The sequence below is a fragment of the Nothoprocta perdicaria genome, unplaced genomic scaffold (assembly GCF_003342845.1).
Source record: "Nothoprocta perdicaria isolate Ctin4 unplaced genomic scaffold, notPer1 scaffold_148, whole genome shotgun sequence".
Taxonomy (NCBI): domain Eukaryota; kingdom Metazoa; phylum Chordata; class Aves; order Tinamiformes; family Tinamidae; genus Nothoprocta; species Nothoprocta perdicaria.
Genome location: NW_020454627.1, coordinates 495,378 through 505,045, shown reverse-complemented (window position 1 = coordinate 505,045; position 9,668 = coordinate 495,378).

Sequence of the window (9,668 nt, the reverse complement as noted above, 5' to 3'; positions counted from 1 at the left end):
TGACGAGTCAAGACGTGGTTTTATTTTACCTTATGTGTATTGGCAACCCATAGTTATCTAGTGCCAAAGCTGTTACCAAACAGTATTTTGCAGGAACCATAGTATTAGTAACTTTAAATTCTTGTTGCACTCATTTCACTTAATGCCGTTTAATGATTTTTCCCATACTGGTTCTCCATTGATGTATAGAAGTTTTCCAGATGTTTCTRTTGATTTCTAGTCTGGTCTGGGAAGGGGAGTTGAGTTTATTTCACAGTTTTGTAAGAAAGTCTCCTTTTGGCTTAAATATGTTCTATGTGGAAACTGCCTTTCTTTTATAAAAGAGGAACTTTTAAGTTTAAAAAAAAAAAAAAGGGAATTGAACTAGCACAGTTGTAGCAATAGAGTCCTTATAAGGAATCATCCAGTGTAAGACATGTCTGGTTTTAATTAGTGGAAATACTTGAGACTTTCTACTAATCCAAGTTTACATTCCCAGTATRTGCTTCTGAACTGTGAAATATAGAGATAAGCTATATTTTTCCGATTTAAAAAAAAATATATGTATAGCTACCCACATGTCCATTTCTCAGGTAACATTAGAAATGCAGCACAAATCCCTCTGATAGCCTGAGATCAGTCTCTCAGTTGAAGGATGATTAGCTATTTATATGAAATATGCATATCAGCATCTCCTAGCTAATCGTTTGTGTCACCTTGGGATGTTCATGGTGGGGAGTGCAAGGCTGAAGTGAAATTCTAAGGTATGGTCTCTTCTCTTAGCAAAAAGATACAGGCATACCTCCATTTGTACTTCATAATTATTGAAAAGTCCATTTTTATTTTTGTAAATGAGAGATGATTTACCCAGCAGCACTTCTGCCAAATATAAAATCAGTGTCTCCTGCATGATGTAGGATCAACCTGGCATTTCCCATTAGGACTAGTATCACCATTGTCCTTGTGTAATTTAGAGTAGAACCCACTGTAGTAGAAGGAGAGAAAGTGTGTTCAAAATCTAAATAATGCTGATGTTTTGAATTCAGAAACAGACACTGAGTAAATAATGCAAGGGTTTTACTTGATTTTTTTTCTTAATGTTTTAAGCAAAGATAGCATATGAAGTATTCTGAACTCGTAAGTTTTGTAGACAAAGYGTAAGTGTTACCGGATGTGTGCCAAGTGTGGTAGAATGTTACATTCTCATTCTAGCCTGGATTTTACAATAAAATTAATTTTAAAAACCCCACTTTTATATTTTTATGTACAATATGCAATAAATTGATACAATAAAAGTGATATTAATGTCTTATTCAAATTTGTGACCTCTCTTCAGTATGAGTGTAGGAATACCTTTGTATGTTAAACGACTGATTTTTAAGATATGATTTTGCAGTTGTAAAACCTGTGTGCATAGAAACATCTGCATTGTTAGATGTGGAGTTGAAATGCTATTACAGTAGGAAAAAAGCTAATTGACAAATATTCATTTCTAAGCTTTATCATGTGTCCTTGCTTTCTGGAAGCATTAAGAGTAAAACTGATATCCAGTAGTCTCTGCTGCTTTCTAATGTTGTTGAGGACTAAGAGGTGATCTGAATATTGTGTCACTTCAATTGAAATTTTATTTTATTTTATTTTATTTTATTTTATTTTATTTTATTTTGACTAGTTTTAGTTTTACTTCGTACTGGTGAAAATATTTTAAATACCACTTTTAATGCTCTAATGGCACTCTAGCCTGTGTGTAGTTAGGTATTTCGTATAGCTGCTGCACTGGGATGCTCAAGCTGAAGCAAATTTCTCTGGATTACAGAGAAATGCGTAACTAAACTTAAATTCTCTTCACAGATACAGCCAGTTGTGTGAAATGCAGATAAGGATCTATCACAGATAAGGATCTATTGCTGCCTTTTCAGAAATTGYGAAGTATGTGACTGTCTTGAGCTGCAGGTCCTCTAGTAATATAACCTAACACCTAAGAAATGTAGTGCTCAGAGGAAGCCTCTGGTATTTCTGAAACAGTGAAAGTAAAGGAGCAACTTGGATGTGGGTAGTTAATATTTATGATACCCTTGAATAAACAGCAAGTTATCTGACTTGGTAGCTGTGTCACTAAATCTTATCTGAGCAATCTATTCCAGCAAATCCAGCAGTTTCCTTTGTTTTTTCTGAAAAGTGATAGGCAGCTGGGCTTCATCATGCATGTTTGTCCTGGAATGCCTTATGAAGTCATGTGTTTTAAGTATTCTGTTACTTTCCTCTTTTTAGCAAATATGTGCAGATCTTTATAGCAAGGTGCACACCATATTGGATTTTTTTTTCAGAATTTGCAATACTGCTTAAAAAAAATACATATATATATATATGAGAGAAATAGATAAWAGACATGGGGATATCAAAACTAAAATGCTATAAAGGAAACCTAAACCAAACACAAGGGGCTTCCTGTGTATGATAASATCAAGTACAGGCAGGTAAAGTTCTGGGAAAGCATTGGCTAAACAAAAATYATTTATTCCAAAGATCTTAAATGTCTATATGGTTTTATTCTCAGTGGGTAAGTCACTTAAAAAGCTTTGCAACCTGAATCTTGCTGTATTTATTAATGGTTAGGTTCTTCCTTCTCTCAGCAACAGCAGAAGAACAATTTAAAAGTTTATGATGTGCTAATTATGTGTTTATTATTGTGCTGCTGGGACTGTCATGTTTGAGTTGGTAGTGATAGTCAGAGGTCATCGGTCATTTACTAGTTTCTAACCTAGACTTACCTAGTTCAAAGCTTTATATCTTGCGGCTTAATTTTAGACCTATTACTGAGATTCCATATCTACCTACACAGATAGAAGATACCTATTTTAAGAAAAAAATACAGATTGTTTTCTGAAAATATACTAGAAAACCTTAATTTGGTTGCTTTAACCTGTTAGGCTTCAGTTTGGATGGAAGCAGGGCCTTTTTTTTTTTTTTTTTTTTTTTTTTTTTTTAATCTCCTGAGAAACAGTAATCTTCCTTTCGGTCACAGATGACGCATCTTAAAGGCAGGCCTGTTTAACACGTGGCAGTGCTTGATTTCACTCACAAGAATTTTGAGTACATCTTTACTGATCTTAAGTAATGAGTTCAGTAGTGTGAAAGTACAAGGATTCAGTGTGTAGCAGCTGCAGCAGTGAGCACTCCCCCAGGAATGGCCATGGTTCCTTGCTTGTTTTGCCACCTGTCTGTGCGTGGTGCTGGAGAGCTGAAGTGCAGGAGCTCRTGCTGCTGGGGAGAACCCAAGCGCAGCGAGCTCCGGCCATCTGAGCATGGAGCACCTTTCTTTTGGTGTTCAAGGCAGTAAGAAGGAATGGCTGTAATATCAACATCATTGCTGTGCCACAAGCTCTAGGTGTCTCTGCTAGAACAGGAAGGTTGGACTAGATGATCTCTAGAGGTCCCTTCCAACCTTAACCATTGTGATTCTCTGATCAGGGTTGGTTTTGTCATTAAGCTTCTGTGATATTTGTATTTTGTGTTTTCTCCCTTATATGTAATTCTTGTTGGTTCTGCTACATACTTTGAGACAAACCTATGATTTTTTTTTCCTTCCTGTGCCATTTCCAATTCTCTTTGACAGCACTGTGATAGCCACATTGTAAAAAATATTTAATGATAGTTGCAAGACTGCTGTATGTTTGTTTTAGGTAAGTGTGCGCATTCCAGGTTTGGATCCAAGCTTGCTGTTCTCAGAGAGCTGTTGCTGAAGACAGCTTTAATAAAATCATAGATACTAGATGCTTTTAGGTAAGTAGCATTATTTGGCTATGTTGGAATGGTTTTTTAAGTAATGTTAAACTTATCTCCATCTTCTCTTCCCCCACCATATAATGTTAGTTGCTTCTATTTATTCTTTGCTGTCTTGTATAGTGGGCCAAGTTGTTATTTTCTCAGTGGTGGCCAGTGATAGGGCAAGGGGTAATGGGTGCAAGGTGAAACACAGGAAGTTCCATCTCCAGGTGAGGAAGAACTTCTTTCCTGTGAGGGTGATGGAGCACTGGAACAGGCTGCCCAGGGAGGCTGTGGAGTCTTCTTCTCTGGAGATCTTCAAAACGCCACCCTGTGCCACATGCTCTAGGTGTGCCTGCTTGAGCAGGAGGGTTGGAYTAGATCCCTAGAGGACCSTTCCAACCTTTAAGATTCTGTGATTCTGTGATTATGGCTTCTTTCTTTTTGTAATAGTAACAGGAAACAGTTCCATTTTGTGGCAACTTGAGAAGCTTGTGAGCACTCAGTTGGTAATTCAGATCTTTGCTGTTGGAGATGCACTTCTAGCATGGCTGTTGACACTGACCAGCGTCTCTGTGTTGCAGCATCTGCTCAATCTGATCTTTTGAAAACAGCATTTGTTTTCAAATAAACTTTTATATTTCTTCAGTGAGTTGGGTTTTTATTCAGATCTGCTTATTTAAGTCTTCTGCTTCTCTTGTTCGTTAAACTTCATTATGGGATTTTCCTCCCCCTCAAATAAAATGCTTTTGTGGTTAAAACACTGGACTGGATTTCAGGAAATCAAGAGTTCAGTTTCTGGTTCGACCACAGACTTCCTGTGTGATCGTTTACTATCTCTGCTTCGGTTCCCCGCAGATGTCTTGATGTTTCACAAACTTGCAGAGTYGCAGGGCACATCTTGAGCATATAAGCATATATTCTGCATAACAGAAATGATAAATCTACTTGCAGACCAGCAAGCAATCTTTGCTGGTAAAGTACTTTTTCTTTCTTGATTTGAGTTTTACCTAGCTGATACTTCCACTTTCAACACCCTTAAAATTAGGCTCAACTAAGTAAAATATTTAGACTGATCAAACCATTTTTAAATAGTTTTCCTTGACTAAATTAAAGAGATTCCATAGTTGCTTGTGCTAAGGCAGTAGTACTCACTCTGTTTACCTGACGGATTCAGTCCATTCTCTGGATTAAGGCAGCATTACATAATTGGGTTTATTGTATGTGCATGGATCAGCTGTATTATGCATGCAAAATGGATCATATTTCCAGAATAACATTGCTGGAAGGGTCTATCCTTCTTTATTTCCAGATACAGATACCTAGGACTATATTTCTGTTTAATGTAGTAGCATTTTTTTTTTCTGTAGGAGTAGTTGGGAAAAAGCTGCTTGAACTGTCTTGAGATGGCTACTTATCACCTTAAGATTTTACTGTGTACATGTAGCATAAAATATATGTGCTTGGCATTAAAACAATGATATGGCATAACCTGCTAAAGCATTTTGAGAAAGGTGACCTGTATAAATGGGCTGCTAATCACAAACCAATTACTGTTCTGTGATTCTTTAGAATTTGTAAATCCATTATGATTTATTTTTCTGAACTCTTTTTGCTCTTAGGTTTTGGCCATTATAACTGTATGCAGTATTAAGTAATGGTCTTGTTAATACTAAAGCTCGGTTGTTATTAGCTCTCTTTTTTTCCTTAATCTTCATCATATATATAAATATTTATTACATTTATATTTCAACAACAGTGTTCCACTGACAGCTTATGTTCATCAGGAGTCGTCACCATTTCACATCAGTGAATGCAAGATCTCAACTCAACAATCCTTGGTCCTTTCACCATATCTTAATAAAAAAGTCCTCATGGAATGGTTGATGTTGGAAGGGATCTCTGGAGTTCATCTAGTACGACCCCATACTCAATCAGGATGAATGTGTTACATAGGATCATGTCCAGGCAGGTTTTGAATACCTGCAAAGAAGGAGACTCTGGAAGCTCTCTTAACCTCTTCCTTTATTCTGTCATCCTCGCAATGAAGTTTTACTCATTCAGATCAATCTTCCTGTRTTCCTGTTTGTGCACTGCCTCTTGTCCTCTCAATGGGCCACCACCTCTTGACACCCTCYCTTAAAATGCCTATTTATACAAATAAGATTGCCCTCTCGGTCCTTTTGAAGCCAAATAGGCCCAATTCTCTCAGTCTTTCATCATAAAAGAGGTACTCCAGTCGCCTAATCCTCTTTGTAGCCCTAWGTTGGACTTTCTCATGTAGCTCCATGTCGCTSTTGTACTGGAAATSCCAGAACTGGACACAATAATCCAGATGTGGCCTCAACTAGGGCTGAGTAGAGAGAGAGAGAATCACCACCCTCAAGCTACTGGCCAATGCTCTGTAATGTACCTCAAGATACCATTGGCCTTTTTGAGCAACAAGGGCACACTGCTGGTCAACTTGTTGTCCACCAGGGCTCCCAGATCTTTCTCTACAGRGCTCCTTTCCCACAGGAAAGGCAGTTAGGTTAGTCCCTAACTGCYGGAGTTATTGCTCGTTTGATACAGGATCCTACACTTGCCTTTGTTGAACGTCCTGAGTTTTCTCTCTGCTCAACTCTCCAGCCTGTCTAGGTCCCTCTGAATGGCAGCACCGCCTTCTAGTGTATCCAACGTTTCTGTCAGTTTTGTATCATGACCTAACTTGTCATGATACAAGGGYGCTCTGTCCTTTCATCCAGGTCATTGATGTGTAAATTGAACAAGGCTGGACCCAGTACTGACCCCTAGGGGACACAGCTAGCTACAGGTCTCCACCTAGACTCCATGCCACTGGTCATAACTCTCTGAGTTTTGCCATTCAGATGATTCTCAATCCATTTTACTGCCTGCTCATCTAACCCACTCARGCCTTGGTGAAGTCAACATAGGCACACATCACAGACAGCTGTCAGCTTGGCATAGCATGATTTCCCCTTGATGAATCCATGCAGATTACTCCTAATCTCGTCCTCCACATGCTCAGAGATGATATCCAGGATGAGCTGTTCCTTCAAATTTGGAAAAATGTAGGTGAGCCTATCTGGCTTGTCGTTTCATGAGTCCTTCCTCTTTTGAAGTGACGTTGCTTTTCTTTTAGTCTTCAGGCACCTCTCGCACTCTCTGATCTATCAATGGTGACAGAGAGTGACCTAGCAATAGCATTGTCCCACTCCCTCAGCACTGTTGGGTGCATCCCATCAGGGCCCATGGATTTGTGTATGTCAGGTTTGACTAATGATCTCTAACTCAATCCGCCTCCACCAACGGGAAGTCTTCCTTCCTCCAGATTTCCTGCCTTGTTACAAGGTTACAAGCATCTGGGATTCCTAAAGGCTGTTTGTTTTTTTGTTGTTTGTTTTGTTTTTGTTTTGAGTTTTGCCAGAAACTCATCCATCTTCTGCCCTTGTGCCTGACTTCTTCCTCATTGACATACACCAATCTTGAGCTGGGAGAAAGTGCCTGGACTCTCTTGGACGAGCTTTCTTGGACCCCCTTCTCTCCCCTCYGCCCCTTCCTTCTAGGATCCTAACCAAGGACCAACTGTCTCCAAGTAGGTCCCTGAAGAGGCCACATTTTGTTCTTCTTAAGTCCAGGATTGCAATCCTACTTATTGCCCTGCTTCCACCATGCAACGTCCTGTCCTCCACAGTCCTTACTTGTGGAGTACAAGTCAGACTTGTACTTCATGCCTAGGCTGCTCTCCAGCTTCATATCTCCAACCAGTCCTTCTTGTTTTGTTACTAGTAGGTCCAGCAGCACCCCGTCCTCATTCACTCCTCCACTATCTGTGTCAAAAATAATCAATGCTCTGCAGGAAATTGCAATCAATTAGTAATCCTTAATTTGCCAATGTGTCATTTGACTGTGTTAAAATGTACATTTTTTAAATAGTATGTTTCCAAGAATTTCATGATATTTTTCATGACTGTCTCTTGTTGTCATTTTCTTTTTTCTTTTTTTTTTTTTTTTTACCTGCAAAATTTGTTTAGAATTCTGTTTTTGTTCTGATCCCTTCATTGAATTTTTATGGAGCTATGGAACAGCACAGGATTAATAACAGAGTGATCCCTTTACAACTTGGCTAGAAATAGTGTTGAATTTAACAGCTTGTCATATGTAGGCTGCTGTGATTTTTCTTCTCTCCCCTTTGTAATTCTARTTTATCAAAATGATGAGCAAGTCAAAGCCAAATGTCTTACAGRAGTCGTCCATGTCCCCCACAATTACTTTTGTCAGCCCAAGTAGTGACCCCATTTAAGGAAGGCATGGATGATCAGAAACAACCTATTTTATGTAAGAAAAAGTTGTGTGATGCTAATTATTATATGTCAGCTATTTTYTTACACATTAATGACCACAGAAACTCTCTGGTGAATTGTTTCTTCATACTCATGAATTACTGGTCATAATTTGCATTCTCTGCTTTGGTTTCATTTGCTTAAATAGCACTTTTTTTCTTGCAGGCATATTGTTTTATTTTGAAACACAGTCATTCTCTATTCCAGAACAATGATGTTCTAAGTCAGTTGATACTTCTAGGCACATCTTTTTATTTCAAATAATAGCTTATTATGTTCCACAAAATCTACCTTAATACCTCTTAAGTTTGCTTTAAAATGCAGCCTCATCAACAGGCTACACCTTAGCTTACTCTTGAAAATATTCTGCTCTTGCTCTTCCACTGTTGGTTTCACTATCATTTTTCACAGTGTATGTCTTCTAGGAGCATGTTAAGACAGATGATAATTATTTTTTCTCTGCTTTTTCTTAAAAGGAGAGAAAAGGTTTTTGATTTTTTTTTCCTCTGTTTCTTTTTCTTCTTCTCCCTCTCCTTCCTAGCAGGATCAGCTAGATTTGAAGATATTCTTCTGGCAGGTGTTACCAGGAGGATTCACTGCACGCTTTCCAGACAGACCTGTAAAAGCTCTATCTCCTGCAAGATGAAGCTTTTGTGGTAAAAGAAAATGTCAGTATTCAGCAGGAGTTAAGTTATTTTTTTAAGTTGTTGCATCTGAGCATGATACTTTTGATTTTCTGGCCCAAACCACTGAAAACCACAAAAGAATAAAACTTTATTTGTGTGTGTGTGTGTGTGTGTGTGTGTGAGAGAGAGAAGACATTGTAAGCGTGTTTTGAGTGTTTCAGCTACCTTTGCTGTTGAAGATGGCAAGTACGTTAAGGAAGGAGTTATCAATGGACGTTTTAAATATGAAAGAATTAGTAGGATCTTAAAAACAATTGAATTTAGTGCCAGTCCTGTAGAATTCACCTGAAAAATTAAGCATGTATTTTCATGTTTAAAGCTTTTTTTTCCATTCACTTTCTCTTATTTATTACCTCTTCTATTATTCCCCTCCCCCTGCACCAATCCAGATCCTTAAACTCCATAGCAAAGTCAGTACATTTATTAGATCAGCTTAATAAGAAGTCATCACTTTTGAAATTTGTGTCATGAATTTTACGCTCAGAGCCTGCCACTTCATACACCTGAGAGAACAGCAATTTGTTATTCATGCCTAGGAATATTTGTCACTGTTTTAGAAAACCTCAAAAATTATTATATAAGCCATTGCAGGCACATATGCAGTTTAGATATGAAAATATAAATGCATATATACATAAAATGCATATTTTTATACACACATCACCACAGGCATATGTCCGTTGAGCAGCATTGGATGATACTGCCAAGAAACATATTCTTCTGCATTTCTAGATAAGGCTCTAAGTACAAGTGGTACCAGTTACGCCTAAATTTAAAGATAGTGGGAAATGGTAGTAGCAAGTTGCCACACAAATGAATAGTTGAAAGTGAAAGGAGGAAGGTAGATTGAGCAAGCAGCTCATGAGAAAGTATTTGTTGCCAAAATGCAGCACAG